Here is an 18,213-nt window from a genome sequence, read left to right as displayed (position 1 = left end):
GAGCTGAAAATGCATTTACAGCACTAAAAAACCAAACTTTTATAACAGCTAAACCAAACGTTTCCAATGTAAATTTCCACCTTTATATAGTGTAGAAAGGCATCCTGAAGCCTGGAAAGTCATTAATTTGATTGTCCAGTATTTCCTTCATGAGATATTGCAACACTTAGAAAAAGTGTACAGCGCCAGCAGACAATGAATTTTCAGCACTAAAAAAACGAAACTTCATTAACAGCTAAACCAAACGTTTCCAATGTAAATTTCCACATTTATAGAGTGTAAAAAGGCATCCTGAAGCCTGGGAAGTCATTAATTTGATTGTCCAGTATTTCCCTTATGAGATAATGCCTCACATAGCAAATGTGTACAGTGCGAGCTGAAAATGCATTTTCAGCACTAAAAAACCAAACTTTTATAACAGCTAAACCAAACGTTTCCAATGTAAATTTCCACCTTTATATAGTGTAAAAAGACATCCTGAAACCTGGGCAGTCATTAATTTGATTGTCCAGTATTTCCCTTATGAGATAATGCCTCACACAGCAAATGTGTACAGTGCGAGCTGAAAATGCATTTTCAGCACTAAAAAAACCAAACTTTTATAACAGCTAAACCAAACGTTTCCAATGTAAATTTCCACCTTTATATAGTGTAAAAAGACATCCTGAAGCCTGGGCAGTCATTAATTTGATTGTCCAATATTTCCCTTCTGAGATAATGCCTCTCATAGCAAATGTGTACAGCGCGAGCTGAAAATGCATTTACAGCACTAAAAAACCAAACTTTTATAACAGCTAAACCAAACGTTTCCAATGTACATTTCCACCTTTATATAGTGTAGAAAGGCATCCTGAAGCCTGGAAAGTCATTAATTTGATTGTCCAGTATTTCCTTCATGAGATATTGCAACACTTAGAAAAAGTGTACAGCGCCAGCAGACAATGAATTTTCAGCACTAAAAAAACGAAACTTCATTAACAGCTAAACTAAACGTTTCCAATGTAAATTTCCACCCTTATATAGTGTAAAAAGACATCCTGAAGCCTGGGCAGTCATTAATTTGATTGTCCAATATTTCCCTTATGAGATAATGCCTCTCATAGCAAATGTGTACAGCGCGAGCTGAAAATGCATTTACAGCACTAAAAAACCAAACTTTTATAACAGCTAAACCAAACGTTTCCAATGTAAATTTCCACCTTTATATAGTGTAGAAAGGCATCCTGAAGCCTGGAAAGTCATTAATTTGATTGTCCAGTATTTCCTTCATGAGATATTGCAACACTTAGAAAAAGTGTACAGCGCCAGCAGACAATGAATTTTCAGCACTAAAAAAACGAAACTTCATTAACAGCTAAACCAAACGTTTCCAATGTAAATTTCCACATTTATAGAGTGTAAAAAGGCATCCTGAAGCCTGGGAAGTCATTAATTTGATTGTCCAGTATTTCCCTTATGAGATAATGCCTCACATAGCAAATGTGTACAGTGCGAGCTGAAAATGCATTTTCAGCACTAAAAAACCAAACTTTTATAACAGCTAAACCAAACGTTTCCAATGTAAATTTCCACCTTTATATAGTGTAAAAAGACATCCTGAAACCTGGGCAGTCATTAATTTGATTGTCCAGTATTTCCCTTATGAGATAATGCCTCACACAGCAAATGTGTACAGTGCGAGCTGAAAATGCATTTTCAGCACTAAAAAAACCAAACTTTTATAACAGCTAAACCAAACGTTTCCAATGTAAATTTCCACCTTTATATAGTGTAAAAAGACATCCTGAAGCCTGGGCAGTCATTAATTTGATTGTCCAATATTTCCCTTCTGAGATAATGCCTCTCATAGCAAATGTGTACAGCGCGAGCTGAAAATGCATTTACAGCACTAAAAAACCAAACTTTTATAACAGCTAAACCAAACGTTTCCAATGTACATTTCCACCTTTATATAGTGTAGAAGGCATCCTGAAGCCTGGAAAGTCATTAATTTGATTGTCCAGTATTTCCTTCATGAGATATTGCAACACTTAGAAAAAGTGTACAGCGCCAGCAGACAATGAATTTTCAGCACTAAAAAAACGAAACTTAATTAACAGCTAAACTAAACGTTTCCAATGTAAATTTCCACCCTTATATAGTGTAAAAAGACATCCTGAAGCCTGGGCAGTCATTAATTTGATTGTCCAATATTTCCCTTCTGAGATAATGCCTCTCATAGCAAATGTGTACAGCGCGAGCTGAAAATGCATTTACAGCACTAAAAAACCAAACTTTTATAACAGCTAAACCAAACGTTTCCAATGTAAATTTCCACCTTTATATAGTGTAGAAAGGCATCCTGAAGCCTGGAAAGTCATTAATTTGATTGTCCAGTATTTCCTTCATGAGATATTGCAACACTTAGAAAAAGTGTACAGCGCCAGCAGACAATGAATTTTCAGCACTAAAAAAACGAAACTTCATTAACAGCTAAACCAAACGTTTCCAATGTAAATTTCCACATTTATAGAGTGTAAAAAGGCATCCTGAAGCCTGGGAAGTCATTAATTTGATTGTCCAGTATTTCCCTTATGAGATAATGCCTCACATAGCAAATGTGTACAGTGCGAGCTGAAAATGCATTTTCAGCACTAAAAAACCAAACTTTTATAACAGCTAAACCAAACGTTTCCAATGTAAATTTCCACCTTTATATAGTGTAAAAAGACATCCTGAAACCTGGGCAGTCATTAATTTGATTGTCCAGTATTTCCCTTATGAGATAATGCCTCACACAGCAAATGTGTACAGTGCGAGCTGAAAATGCATTTTCAGCACTAAAAAAACCAAACTTTTATAACAGCTAAACCAAACGTTTCCAATGTAAATTTCCACCTTTATATAGTGTAAAAAGACATCCTGAAGCCTGGGCAGTCATTAATTTGATTGTCCAATATTTCCCTTCTGAGATAATGCCTCTCATAGCAAATGTGTACAGCGCGAGCTGAAAATGCATTTACAGCACTAAAAAACCAAACTTTTATAACAGCTAAACCAAACGTTTCCAATGTACATTTCCACCTTTATATAGTGTAGAAAGGCATCCTGAAGCCTGGAAAGTCATTAATTTGATTGTCCAGTATTTCCTTCATGAGATATTGCAACACTTAGAAAAAGTGTACAGCGCCAGCAGACAATGAATTTTCAGCACTAAAAAAACGAAACTTCATTAACAGCTAAACTAAACGTTTCCAATGTAAATTTCCACCCTTATATAGTGTAAAAAGACATCCTGAAGCCTGGGCAGTCATTAATTTGATTGTCCAATATTTCCCTTATGAGATAATGCCTCTCATAGCAAATGTGTACAGCGCGAGCTGAAAATGCATTTACAGCACTAAAAAACCAAACTTTTATAACAGCTAAACCAAACGTTTCCAATGTAAATTTCCACCTTTATATAGTGTAGAAAGGCATCCTGAAGCCTGGAAAGTCATTAATTTGATTGTCCAGTATTTCCTTCATGAGATATTGCAACACTTAGAAAAAGTGTACAGCGCCAGCAGACAATGAATTTTCAGCACTAAAAAAACGAAACTTCATTAACAGCTAAACCAAACGTTTCCAATGTAAATTTCCACATTTATAGAGTGTAAAAAGGCATCCTGAAGCCTGGGAAGTCATTAATTTGATTGTCCAGTATTTCCCTTATGAGATAATGCCTCACATAGCAAATGTGTACAGTGCGAGCTGAAAATGCATTTTCAGCACTAAAAAACCAAACTTTTATAACAGCTAAACCAAACGTTTCCAATGTAAATTTCCACCTTTATATAGTGTAAAAAGACATCCTGAAACCTGGGCAGTCATTAATTTGATTGTCCAGTATTTCCCTTATGAGATAATGCCTCACACAGCAAATGTGTACAGTGCGAGCTGAAAATGCATTTTCAGCACTAAAAAAACCAAACTTTTATAACAGCTAAACCAAACGTTTCCAATGTAAATTTCCACCTTTATATAGTGTAAAAAGACATCCTGAAGCCTGGGCAGTCATTAATTTGATTGTCCAATATTTCCCTTCTGAGATAATGCCTCTCATAGCAAATGTGTACAGCGCGAGCTGAAAATGCATTTACAGCACTAAAAAACCAAACTTTTATAACAGCTAAACCAAACGTTTCCAATGTACATTTCCACCTTTATATAGTGTAGAAGGCATCCTGAAGCCTGGAAAGTCATTAATTTGATTGTCCAGTATTTCCTTCATGAGATATTGCAACACTTAGAAAAAGTGTACAGCGCCAGCAGACAATGAATTTTCAGCACTAAAAAAACGAAACTTAATTAACAGCTAAACTAAACGTTTCCAATGTAAATTTCCACCCTTATATAGTGTAAAAAGACATCCTGAAGCCTGGGCAGTCATTAATTTGATTGTCCAATATTTCCCTTATGAGATAATGCCTCTCATAGCAAATGTGTACAGCGCGAGCTGAAAATGCATTTTCAGCACTAAAAAACCAAACTTTTATAACAGCTAAACCAAACGTTTCCAATGTAAATTTCCACCTTTATATAGTGTAGAAAGGCATCTTGAATCCTGGAAAGTCATTAATTTGATTGTCCAGTATTTCCTTCATGAGATATTGCAACACTTAGAAAAAGTGTACAGCGCCAGCAGACAATGAATTTTCAGCACTAAAAAAACGAAACTTCATTAACAGCTAAACCAAACGTTTCCAATGTAAATTTCCACATTTATAGAGTGTAAAAAGGCATCCTGAAGCCTGGGAAGTCATTAATTTGATTGTCCAGTATTTCCCTTATGAGATAATGCCTCACATAGCAAATGTGTACAGTGCGAGCTGAAAATGCATTTTCAGCACTAAAAAACCAAACTTTTATAACAGCTAAACCAAACGTTTCCAATGTAAATTTCCACCTTTATATAGTGTAAAAAGACATCCTGAAGCCTGGGCAGTCATTAATTTGATTGTCCAGTATTTCCCTTATGAGATAATGCCTCACATAGCAAATGTGTACAGTGCGAGCTGAAAATGCATTTTCAGCACTAAAAAAACCAAACTTTTATAACAGCTAAACCAAACGTTTCCAATGTAAATTTCCACCTTTATATAGTGTAAAAAGACATCCTGAAGCCTGGGCAGTCATTAATTTGATTGTCCAATATTTCCCTTCTGAGATAATGCCTCTCATAGCAAATGTGTACAGCGCGAGCTGAAAATGCATTTACAGCACTAAAAAACCAAACTTTTATAACAGCTAAACCAAACGTTTCCAATGTACATTTCCACCTTTATATAGTGTAGAAAGGCATCCTGAAGCCTGGAAAGTCATTAATTTGATTGTCCAGTATTTCCTTCATGAGATATTGCAACACTTAGAAAAAGTGTACAGCGCCAGCAGACAATGAATTTTCAGCACTAAAAAAACGAAACTTCATTAACAGCTAAACCAAACGTTTCCAATGTAAATTTCCACCTTTATATAGTGTAAAAAGACATCCTGAAGCCTGGGCAGTCATTAATTTGATTGTCCAGTATTTCCCTTATGAGATAATGCCTCACATAGCAAATGTGTACAGTGCGAGCTGAAAATGCATTTTCAGCACTAAAAAAACCAAACTTTTATAACAGCTAAACCAAACGTTTCCAATGTAAATTTCCACCTTTATATAGTGTAAAAAGACATCCTGAAGCCTGGGCAGTCATTAATTTGATTGTCCAATATTTCCCTTCTGAGATAATGCCTCTCATAGCAAATGTGTACAGCGCGAGCTGAAAATGCATTTACAGCACTAAAAAACCAAACTTTTATAACAGCTAAACCAAACGTTTCCAATGTACATTTCCACCTTTATATAGTGTAGAAAGGCATCCTGAAGCCTGGAAAGTCATTAATTTGATTGTCCAGTATTTCCTTCATGAGATATTGCAACACTTAGAAAAAGTGTACAGCGCCAGCAGACAATGAATTTTCAGCACTAAAAAAACGAAACTTCATTAACAGCTAAACTAAACGTTTCCAATGTAAATTTCCACCCTTATATAGTGTAAAAAGACATCCTGAAGCCTGGGCAGTCATTAATTTGATTGTCCAATATTTCCCTTATGAGATAATGCCTCTCATAGCAAATGTGTACAGCGCGAGCTGAAAATGCATTTTCAGCACTAAAAAACCAAACTTTTATAACAGCTAAACCAAACGTTTCCAATGTAAATTTCCACCTTTATATAGTGTAGAAAGGCATCCTGAAGCCTGGAAAGTCATTAATTTGATTGTCCAGTATTTCCTTCATGAGATATTGCAACACTTAGAAAAAGTGTACAGCGCCAGCAGACAATGAATTTTCAGCACTAAAAAAACGAAACTTCATTAACAGCTAAACCAAACGTTTCCAATGTAAATTTCCACATTTATAGAGTGTAAAAAGGCATCCTGAAGCCTGGGAAGTCATTAATTTGATTGTCCAGTATTTCCCTTATGAGATAATGCCTCACATAGCAAATGTGTACAGTGCGAGCTGAAAATGCATTTTCAGCACTAAAAAACCAAACTTTTATAACAGCTAAACCAAACGTTTCCAATGTAAATTTACACCTTTATATAGTGTAAAAAGACATCCTGAAGCCTGGGCAGTCATTAATTTGATTGTCCAGTATTTCCCTTATGAGATAATGCCTCACACAGCAAATGTGTACAGTGCGAGCTGAAAATGCATTTTCAGCACTAAAAAAACCAAACTTTTATAACAGCTAAACCAAACGTTTCCAATGTAAATTTCCACCTTTATATAGTGTAAAAAGACATCCTGAAGCCTGGGCAGTCATTAATTTGATTGTCCAATATTTCCCTTCTGAGATAATGCCTCTCATAGCAAATGTGTACAGCGCGAGCTGAAAATGCATTTACAGCACTAAAAAACCAAACTTTTATAACAGCTAAACCAAACGTTTCCAATGTACATTTCCACCTTTATATAGTGTAGAAAGGCATCCTGAAGCCTGGAAAGTCATTAATTTGATTGTCCAGTATTTCCTTCATGAGATATTGCAACACTTAGAAAAAGTGTACAGCCAGGACAATGAATTTTCAGCACTAAAAAAACGAAACTTCATTAACAGCTAAACTAAACGTTTCCAATGTAAATTTCCACCCTTATATAGTGTAAAAAGACATCCTGAAGCCTGGGCAGTCATTAATTTGATTGTCCAATATTTCCCTTATGAGATAATGCTTCTCATAGCAAATGTGTACAGCGCGAGCTGAAAATGCATTTACAGCACTAAAAAACCAAACTTTTATAACAGCTAAACCAAACGTTTCCAATGTAAATTTCCACCTTTATATAGTGTAGAAAGGCATCCTGAAGCCTGGAAAGTCATTAATTTGATTGTCCAGTATTTCCTTCATGAGATATTGCAACACTTAGAAAAAGTGTACAGCGCCAGCAGACAATGAATTTTCAGCACTAAAAAAACGAAACTTCATTAACAGCTAAACCAAACGTTTCCAATGTAAATTTCCACATTTATAGAGTGTAAAAAGGCATCCTGAAGCCTGGGAAGTCATTAATTTGATTGTCCAGTATTTCCCTTATGAGATAATGCCTCACATAGCAAATGTGTACAGTGCGAGCTGAAAATGCATTTTCAGCACTAAAAAACCAAACTTTTATAACAGCTAAACCAAACGTTTCCAATGTAAATTTCCACCTTTATATAGTGTAAAAAGACATCCTGAAGCCTGGGCAGTCATTAATTTGATTGTCCAATATTTCCCTTCTGAGATAATGCCTCTCATAGCAAATGTGTACAGCGCGAGCTGAAAATGCATTTACAGCACTAAAAAACCAAACTTTTATAACAGCTAAACCAAACGTTTCCAATGTACATTTCCACCTTTATAGAGTGTAGAAAGGCATCCTGAAGCCTGGAAAGTCATTAATTTGATTGTCCAGTATTTCCTTCATGAGATATTGCAACACTTAGAAAAAGTGTACAGCGCCAGCAGACAATGAATTTTCAGCACTAAAAAAACGAAACTTCATTAACAGCTAAACTAAACGTTTCCAATGTAAATTTCCACCCTTATATAGTGTAAAAAGACATCCTGAAGCCTGGGCAGTCATTAATTTGATTGTCCAATATTTCCCTTATGAGATAATGCCTCTCATAGCAAATGTGTACAGCGCGAGCTGAAAATGCATTTACAGCACTAAAAAACCAAACTTTTATAACAGCTAAACCAAACGTTTCCAATGTAAATTTCCACCTTTATATAGTGTAGAAAGGCATCCTGAAGCCTGGAAAGTCATTAATTTGATTGTCCAGTATTTCCTTCATGAGATATTGCAACACTTAGAAAAAGTGTACAGCGCCAGCAGACAATGAATTTTCAGCACTAAAAAAACGAAACTTCATTAACAGCTAAACCAAACGTTTCCAATGTAAATTTCCACATTTATAGAGTGTAAAAAGGCATCCTGAAGCCTGGGAAGTCATTAATTTGATTGTCCAGTATTTCCCTTATGAGATAATGCCTCACATAGCAAATGCGTACAGTGCGAGCTGAAAATGCATTTTCAGCACTAAAAAAACAAACATTTATAACAGCTAAACCAAACGTTTCCAATGTAAATTTCCACCTTTATATAGTGTAAAAAGACATCCTGAAGCCTGGGCAGTCATTAATTTGATTGTCCAATATTTCCCTTCTGAGATAATGCCTCTCATAGCAAATGTGTACAGCGCGAGCTGAAAATGCATTTACAGCACTAAAAAACCAAACTTTTATAACAGCTAAACCAAACGTTTCCAATGTACATTTCCACCTTTATATAGTGTAGAAAGGCATCCTGAAGCCTGGAAAGTCATTAATTTGATTGTCCAGTATTTCCTTCATGAGATATTGCAACACTTAGAAAAAGTGTACAGCGCCAGCAGACAATGAATTTTCAGCACTAAAAAAACGAAACTTCATTAACAGCTAAACTAAACGTTTCCAATGTAAATTTCCACCCTTATATAGTGTAAAAAGACATCCTGAAGCCTGGGCAGTCATTAATTTGATTGTCCAATATTTCCCTTATGAGATAATGCCTCTCATAGCAAATGTGTACAGCGCGAGCTGAAAATGCATTTACAGCACTAAAAAACCAAACTTTTATAACAGCTAAACCAAACGTTTCCAATGTAAATTTCCACCTTTATATAGTGTAGAAAGGCATCCTGAAGCCTGGAAAGTCATTAATTTGATTGTCCAGTATTTCCTTCATGAGATATTGCAACACTTAGAAAAAGTGTACAGCGCCAGCAGACAATGAATTTTCAGCACTAAAAAAACGAAACTTCATTAACAGCTAAACCAAACGTTTCCAATGTAAAATTCCACATTTATAGAGTGTAAAAAGGCATCCTGAAGCCTGGGAAGTCATTAATTTGATTGTCCAGTATTTCCCTTATGAGATAATGCCTCACATAGCAAATGTGTACAGTGCGAGCTGAAAATGCATTTTCAGCACTAAAAAACCAAACTTTTATAACAGCTAAACCAAACGTTTCCAATGTAAATTTCCACCTTTATATAGTGTAAAAAGACATCCTGAAACCTGGGCAGTCATTAATTTGATTGTCCAGTATTTCCCTTATGAGATAATGCCTCACACAGCAAATGTGTACAGTGCGAGCTGAAAATGCATTTTCAGCACTAAAAAAACCAAACTTTTATAACAGCTAAACCAAACGTTTCCAATGTAAATTTCCACCTTTATATAGTGTAAAAAGACATCCTGAAGCCTGGGCAGTCATTAATTTGATTGTCCAATATTTCCCTTCTGAGATAATGCCTCTCATAGCAAATGTGTACAGCGCGAGCTGAAAATGCATTTACAGCACTAAAAAACCAAACTTTTATAACAGCTAAACCAAACGTTTCCAATGTACATTTCCACCTTTATATAGTGTAGAAGGCATCCTGAAGCCTGGAAAGTCATTAATTTGATTGTCCAGTATTTCCTTCATGAGATATTGCAACACTTAGAAAAAGTGTACAGCGCCAGCAGACAATGAATTTTCAGCACTAAAAAAACGAAACTTAATTAACAGCTAAACTAAACGTTTCCAATGTAAATTTCCACCCTTATATAGTGTAAAAAGACATCCTGAAGCCTGGGCAGTCATTAATTTGATTGTCCAATATTTCCCTTATGAGATAATGCCTCTCATAGCAAATGTGTACAGCGCGAGCTGAAAATGCATTTTCAGCACTAAAAAACCAAACTTTTATAACAGCTAAACCAAACGTTTCCAATGTAAATTTCCACCTTTATATAGTGTAGAAAGGCATCTTGAATCCTGGAAAGTCATTAATTTGATTGTCCAGTATTTCCTTCATGAGATATTGCAACACTTAGAAAAAGTGTACAGCGCCAGCAGACAATGAATTTTCAGCACTAAAAAAACGAAACTTCATTAACAGCTAAACCAAACGTTTCCAATGTAAATTTCCACATTTATAGAGTGTAAAAAGGCATCCTGAAGCCTGGGAAGTCATTAATTTGATTGTCCAGTATTTCCCTTATGAGATAATGCCTCACATAGCAAATGTGTACAGTGCGAGCTGAAAATGCATTTTCAGCACTAAAAAACCAAACTTTTATAACAGCTAAACCAAACGTTTCCAATGTAAATTTCCACCTTTATATAGTGTAAAAAGACATCCTGAAGCCTGGGCAGTCATTAATTTGATTGTCCAGTATTTCCCTTATGAGATAATGCCTCACATAGCAAATGTGTACAGCGCGAGCTGAAAATGCATTTACAGCACTAAAAAACCAAACTTTTATAACAGCTAAACCAAACGTTTCCAATGTAAATTTCCACCTTTATATAGTGTAAAAAGACATCCTGAAGCCTGGGCAGTCATTAATTTGATTGTCCAATATTTCCCTTATGAGATAATGCCTCTCATAGCAAATGTGTACAGCGCGAGCTGAAAATGCATTTACAGCACTAAAAAAACAAACTTTTATAACAGCTAAACCAAACGTTTCAAATGTAAATTTCCACCTTTATATAGTGTAGAAAGGCATCCTGAAGCCTGGAAAGTCATTAATTTGATTGTCCAGTATTTCCTTCATGAGATATTGCAACACTTAGAAAAAGTGTACAGCGCCAGCAGACAATGAATTTTCAGCACTAAAAAAACGAAACTTCATTATCAGCTAAACTAAACGTTTCCAATGTATATTTCCACCTTTATATAGTGTAAAAAGACATCCTGAAGCCTGGGCAGTCATTAATTTGATTGTCCAATATTTTCCTTATGAGATAATGCCTCTCATAGCAAATGTGTACAGCGCGAGCTGAAAATGCATTTACAGCACTAAAAAACCAAACTTTTATAACAGCTAAACCAAACGTTTCAAATGTAAATTTCCACCTTTATATAGTGTAGAAAGGCATCCTGAAGCCTGGAAAGTCATTAATTTGATTGTCCAGTATTTCCTTCATGAGATATTGCAACACTTAGAAAAAGTGTACAGCGCCAGCAGACAATGAATTTTCAGCACTAAAAAAACGAAACTTCATTAACAGCTAAACCAAACGTTTCCAATGTAAATTTCCACATTTATAGAGTGTAAAAAGGCATCCTGAAGCCTGGGAAGTCATTAATTTGATTGTCCAGTATTTCCCTTATGAGATAATGCCTCACATAGCAAATGTGTACAGTGCGAGCTGAAAATGCATTTTCAGCACTAAAAAACCAAACTTTTATAACAGCTAAACCAAACGTTTCCAATGTAAATTTCCACCTTTATATAGTGTAAAAAGACATCCTGAAGCCTGGGCAGTCATTAATTTGATTGTCCAGTATTTCCCTTATGAGATAATGCCTCACATAGCAAATGTGTACAGCGCGAGCTGAAAATGCATTTACAGCACTAAAAAACCAAACTTTTATAACAGCTAAACCAAACGTTTCCAATGTAAATTTCCACCTTTATATAGTGTAAAAAGACATCCTGAAGCCTGGGCAGTCATTAATTTGATTGTCCAATATTTCCCTTATGAGATAATGCCTCTCATAGCAAATGTGTACAGCGCGAGCTGAAAATGCATTTACAGCACTAAAAAAACAAACTTTTATAACAGCTAAACCAAACGTTTCAAATGTAAATTTCCACCTTTATATAGTGTAGAAAGGCATCCTGAAGCCTGGAAAGTCATTAATTTGATTGTCCAGTATTTCCTTCATGAGATATTGCAACACTTAGAAAAAGTGTACAGCGCCAGCAGACAATGAATTTTCAGCACTAAAAAAACGAAACTTCATTATCAGCTAAACTAAACGTTTCCAATGTATATTTCCACCTTTATATAGTGTAAAAAGACATCCTGAAGCCTGGGCAGTCATTAATTTGATTGTCCAATATTTTCCTTATGAGATAATGCCTCTCATAGCAAATGTGTACAGCGCGAGCTGAAAATGCATTTACAGCACTAAAAAACCAAACTTTTATAACAGCTAAACCAAACGTTTCAAATGTAAATTTCCACCTTTATATAGTGTAGAAAGGCATCCTGAAGCCTGGAAAGTCATTAATTTGATTGTCCAGTATTTCCTTCATGAGATATTGCAACACTTAGAAAAAGTGTACAGCGCCAGCAGACAATGAATTTTCAGCACTAAAAAAACGAAACTTCATTAACAGCTAAACCAAACGTTTCCAATGTAAATTTCCACATTTGTAGAGTGTAAAAAGGCATCCTGAAGCCTGGGAAGTCATTAATTTGATTGTCCAGTATTTCCCTTATGAGATAATGCCTCACATAGCAAATGTGTACAGTGCGAGCTGAAAATGCATTTTCAGCACTAAAAAAACAAACTTTTTTAACAGCTAAACCAAACGTTTCCAATGTAAATTTCCACCTTTATATAGTGTAAAAAGACATCCTGAAGCCTGGGCAGTCATTAATTTGATTGTCCAGTATTTCCCTTCTGAGATAATGCCTCTCATAGCAAATGTGTACAGCGCGAGCTGAAAATGCATTTACAGCACTAAAAAACCAAACTTTTATAACAGCTAAACCAAACGTTTCCAATGTACATTTCCACCTTTATATAGTGTAGAAGGCATCCTGAAGCCTGGAAAGTCATTAATTTGATTGTCCAGTATTTCCTTCATGAGATATTGCAACACTTAGAAAAAGTGTACAGCGCCAGCAGACAATGAATTTTCAGCACTAAAAAAACGAAACTTAATTAACAGCTAAACTAAACGTTTCCAATGTAAATTTCCACCCTTATATAGTGTAAAAAGACATCCTGAAGCCTGGGCAGTCATTAATTTGATTGTCCAATATTTCCCTTATGAGATAATGCCTCTCATAGCAAATGTGTACAGCGCGAGCTGAAAATGCATTTTCAGCACTAAAAAACCAAACTTTTATAACAGCTAAACCAAACGTTTCCAATGTAAATTTCCACCTTTATATAGTGTAGAAAGGCATCTTGAATCCTGGAAAGTCATTAATTTGATTGTCCAGTATTTCCTTCATGAGATATTGCAACACTTAGAAAAAGTGTACAGCGCCAGCAGACAATGAATTTTCAGCACTAAAAAAACGAAACTTCATTAACAGCTAAACCAAACGTTTCCAATGTAAATTTCCACATTTATAGAGTGTAAAAAGGCATCCTGAAGCCTGGGAAGTCATTAATTTGATTGTCCAGTATTTCCCTTATGAGATAATGCCTCACATAGCAAATGTGTACAGTGCGAGCTGAAAATGCATTTTAAGCACTAAAAAACCAAACTTTTATAACAGCTAAACCAAACGTTTCCAATGTAAATTTCCACCTTTATATAGTGTAAAAAGACATCCTGAAGCCTGGGCAGTCATTAATTTGATTGTCCAATATTTCCCTTCTGAGATAATGCCTCTCATAGCAAATGTGTACAGCGCGAGCTGAAAATGCATTTACAGCACTAAAAAACCAAACTTTTATAACAGCTAAACCAAACGTTTCCAATGTACATTTCCACCTTTATATAGTGTAGAAAGGCATCCTGAAGCCTGGAAAGTCATTAATTTGATTGTCCAGTATTTCCTTCATGAGATATTGCAACACTTAGAAAAAGTGTACAGCGCCAGCAGACAATGAATTTTCAGCACTAAAAAAACGAAACTTCATTAACAGCTAAACTAAACGTTTCCAATGTAAATTTCCACCCTTATATAGTGTAAAAAGACATCCTGAAGCCTGGGCAGTCATTAATTTGATTGTCCAATATTTCCCTTATGAGATAATGCCTCTCATAGCAAATGTGTACAGCGCGAGCTGAAAATGCATTTACAGCACTAAAAAACCAAACTTTTATAACAGCTAAACCAAACGTTTCCAATGTAAATTTCCACCTTTATATAGTGTAGAAAGGCATCCTGAAGCCTGGAAAGTCATTAATTTGATTGTCCAGTATTTCCTTCATGAGATATTGCAACACTTAGAAAAAGTGTACAGCGCCAGCAGACAATGAATTTTCAGCACTAAAAAAACGAAACTTCATTAACAGCTAAACCAAACGTTTCCAATGTAAATTTCCACATTTATAGAGTGTAAAAAGGCATCCTGAAGCCTGGGAAGTCATTAATTTGATTGTCCAGTATTTCCCTTATGAGATAATGCCTCACATAGCAAATGTGTACAGTGCGAGCTGAAAATGCATTTTCAGCACTAAAAAACCAAACTTTTATAACAGCTAAACCAAACGTTTCCAATGTAAATTTCCACCTTTATATAGTGTAAAAAGACATCCTGAAACCTGGGCAGTCATTAATTTGATTGTCCAGTATTTCCCTTATGAGATAATGCCTCACACAGCAAATGTGTACAGTGCGAGCTGAAAATGCATTTTCAGCACTAAAAAAACCAAACTTTTATAACAGCTAAACCAAACGTTTCCAATGTAAATTTCCACCTTTATATAGTGTAAAAAGACATCCTGAAGCCTGGGCAGTCATTAATTTGATTGTCCAATATTTCCCTTCTGAGATAATGCCTCTCATAGCAAATGTGTACAGCGCGAGCTGAAAATGCATTTACAGCACTAAAAAACCAAACTTTTATAACAGCTAAACCAAACGTTTCCAATGTACATTTCCACCTTTATATAGTGTAGAAGGCATCCTGAAGCCTGGAAAGTCATTAATTTGATTGTCCAGTATTTCCTTCATGAGATATTGCAACACTTAGAAAAAGTGTACAGCGCCAGCAGACAATGAATTTTCAGCACTAAAAAAACGAAACTTAATTAACAGCTAAACTAAACGTTTCCAATGTAAATTTCCACCCTTATATAGTGTAAAAAGACATCCTGAAGCCTGGGCAGTCATTAATTTGATTGTCCAATATTTCCCTTATGAGATAATGCCTCTCATAGCAAATGTGTACAGCGCGAGCTGAAAATGCATTTTCAGCACTAAAAAACCAAACTTTTATAACAGCTAAACCAAACGTTTCCAATGTAAATTTCCACCTTTATATAGTGTAGAAAGGCATCTTGAATCCTGGAAAGTCATTAATTTGATTGTCCAGTATTTCCTTCATGAGATATTGCAACACTTAGAAAAAGTGTACAGCGCCAGCAGACAATGAATTTTCAGCACTAAAAAAACGAAACTTCATTAACAGCTAAACCAAACGTTTCCAATGTAAATTTCCACATTTATAGAGTGTAAAAAGGCATCCTGAAGCCTGGGAAGTCATTAATTTGATTGTCCAGTATTTCCCTTATGAGATAATGCCTCACATAGCAAATGTGTACAGTGCGAGCTGAAAATGCATTTTCAGCACTAAAAAACCAAACTTTTATAACAGCTAAACCAAACGTTTCCAATGTAAATTTCCACCTTTATATAGTGTAAAAAGACATCCTGAAGCCTGGGCAGTCATTAATTTGATTGTCCAGTATTTCCCTTATGAGATAATGCCTCACATAGCAAATGTGTACAGCGCGAGCTGAAAATGCATTTACAGCACTAAAAAACCAAACTTTTATAACAGCTAAACCAAACGTTTCCAATGTAAATTTCCACCTTTATATAGTGTAAAAAGACATCCTGAAGCCTGGGCAGTCATTAATTTGATTGTCCAATATTTCCCTTATGAGATAATGCCTCTCATAGCAAATGTGTACAGCGCGAGCTGAAAATGCATTTACAGCACTAAAAAACCAAACTTTTACAACAGCTAAACCAAACGTTTCCAATGTAAATTTCCACCTTTATATAGTGTAGAAAGGCATCCTGAAGCCTGGAAAGTCATTAATTTGATTGTCCAGTATTTCCTTCATGAGATATTGCAACACTTAGAAAAAGTGTACAGCGCCAGCAGACAATGAATTTTCAGCACTAAAAAAACGAAACTTCATTATCAGCTAAACTAAACGTTTCCAATGTATATTTCCACCTTTATATAGTGTAAAAAGACATCCTGAAGCCTGGGCAGTCATTAATTTGATTGTCCAATATTTTCCTTATGAGATAATGCCTCTCATAGCAAATGTGTACAGCGCGAGCTGAAAATGCATTTACAGCACTAAAAAACCAAACTTTTATAACAGCTAAACCAAACGTTTCAAATGTAAATTTCCACCTGTATATAGTGTAGAAAGGCATCCTGAAGCCTGGAAAGTCATTAATTTGATTGTCCAGTATTTCCTTCATGAGATATTGCAACACTTAGAAAAAGTGTACAGCGCCAGCAGACAATGAATTTTCAGCACTAAAAAAACGAAACTTCATTAACAGCTAAACCAAACGTTTCCAATGTAAATTTCCACATTTGTAGAGTGTAAAAAGGCATCCTGAAGCCTGGGAAGTCATTAATTTGATTGTCCAGTATTTCCCTTATGAGATAATGCCTCACATAGCAAATGTGTACAGTGCGAGCTGAAAATGCATTTTCAGCACTAAAAAAACAAACTTTTTTAACAGCTAAACCAAACGTTTCCAATGTAAATTTCCACCTTTATATAGTGTAAAAAGACATCCTGAAGCCTGGGCAGTCATTAATTTGATTGTCCAGTATTTCCCTTCTGAGATAATGCCTCTCATAGCAAATGTGTACAGCGCGAGCTGAAAATGCATTTACAGCACTAAAAAACCAAACTTTTATAACAGCTAAACCAAACGTTTCCAATGTACATTTCCACCTTTATATAGTGTAGAAGGCATCCTGAAGCCTGGAAAGTCATTAATTTGATTGTCCAGTATTTCCTTCATGAGATATTGCAACACTTAGAAAAAGTGTACAGCGCCAGCAGACAATGAATTTTCAGCACTAAAAAAACGAAACTTAATTAACAGCTAAACTAAACGTTTCCAATGTAAATTTCCACCCTTATATAGTGTAAAAAGGCATCCTGAAGCCTGGGAAGTCATTAATTTGATTGTCCAGTATTTCCTTCATGAGATATTGCAACACTTAGAAAAAGTGTACAGCGCCAGCAGACAATGAATTTTCAGCACTAAAAAAACGAAACTTCATTAACAGCTAAACCAAACGTTTCCAATGTAAATTTCCACATTTATAGAGTGTAAAAAGGCATCCTCAAGCCTGGGAAGTCATTAATTTGATTGTCCAGTATTTCCCTTATGAGATAATGCCTCACATAGCAAATGTGTACAGCGCGAGCTGAAAATGCATTTACAGCACTAAAAAACCAAACTTTTATAACAGCTAAACCAAACGTTTCCAATGTACATTTCCACCTTTATAGAGTGTAGAAAGGCATCCTGAAGCCTGGAAAGTCATTAATTTGATTGTCCAGTATTTCCTTCATGAGATATTGCAACACTTAGAAAAAGTGTACAGCGCCAGCAGACAATGAATTTTCAGCACTAAAAAAACGAAACTTCATTAACAGCTAAACTAAACGTTTCCAATGTAAATTTCCACCCTTATATAGTGTAAAAAGACATCCTGAAGCCTGGGCAGTCATTAATTTGATTGTCCAATATTTCCCTTATGAGATAATGCCTCTCATAGCAAATGTGTACAGCGCGAGCTGAAAATGCATTTACAGCACTAAAAAACCAAACTTTTATAACAGCTAAACCAAACGTTTCCAATGTAAATTTCCACCTTTATATAGTGTAGAAAGGCATCCTGAAGCCTGGAAAGTCATTAATTTGATTGTCC

Source organism: Idiotropiscis lumnitzeri, unplaced genomic scaffold, assembly GCF_059441095.1.
Source record: "Idiotropiscis lumnitzeri isolate Australia: NSW breed Sydney's pygmy pipehorse unplaced genomic scaffold, RoL_Ilum_1.0 HiC_scaffold_74, whole genome shotgun sequence".
Taxonomy (NCBI): Eukaryota; Metazoa; Chordata; class Actinopteri; order Syngnathiformes; family Syngnathidae; genus Idiotropiscis; species Idiotropiscis lumnitzeri.
Note: the sequence above shows the minus strand (reverse complement) of the source record.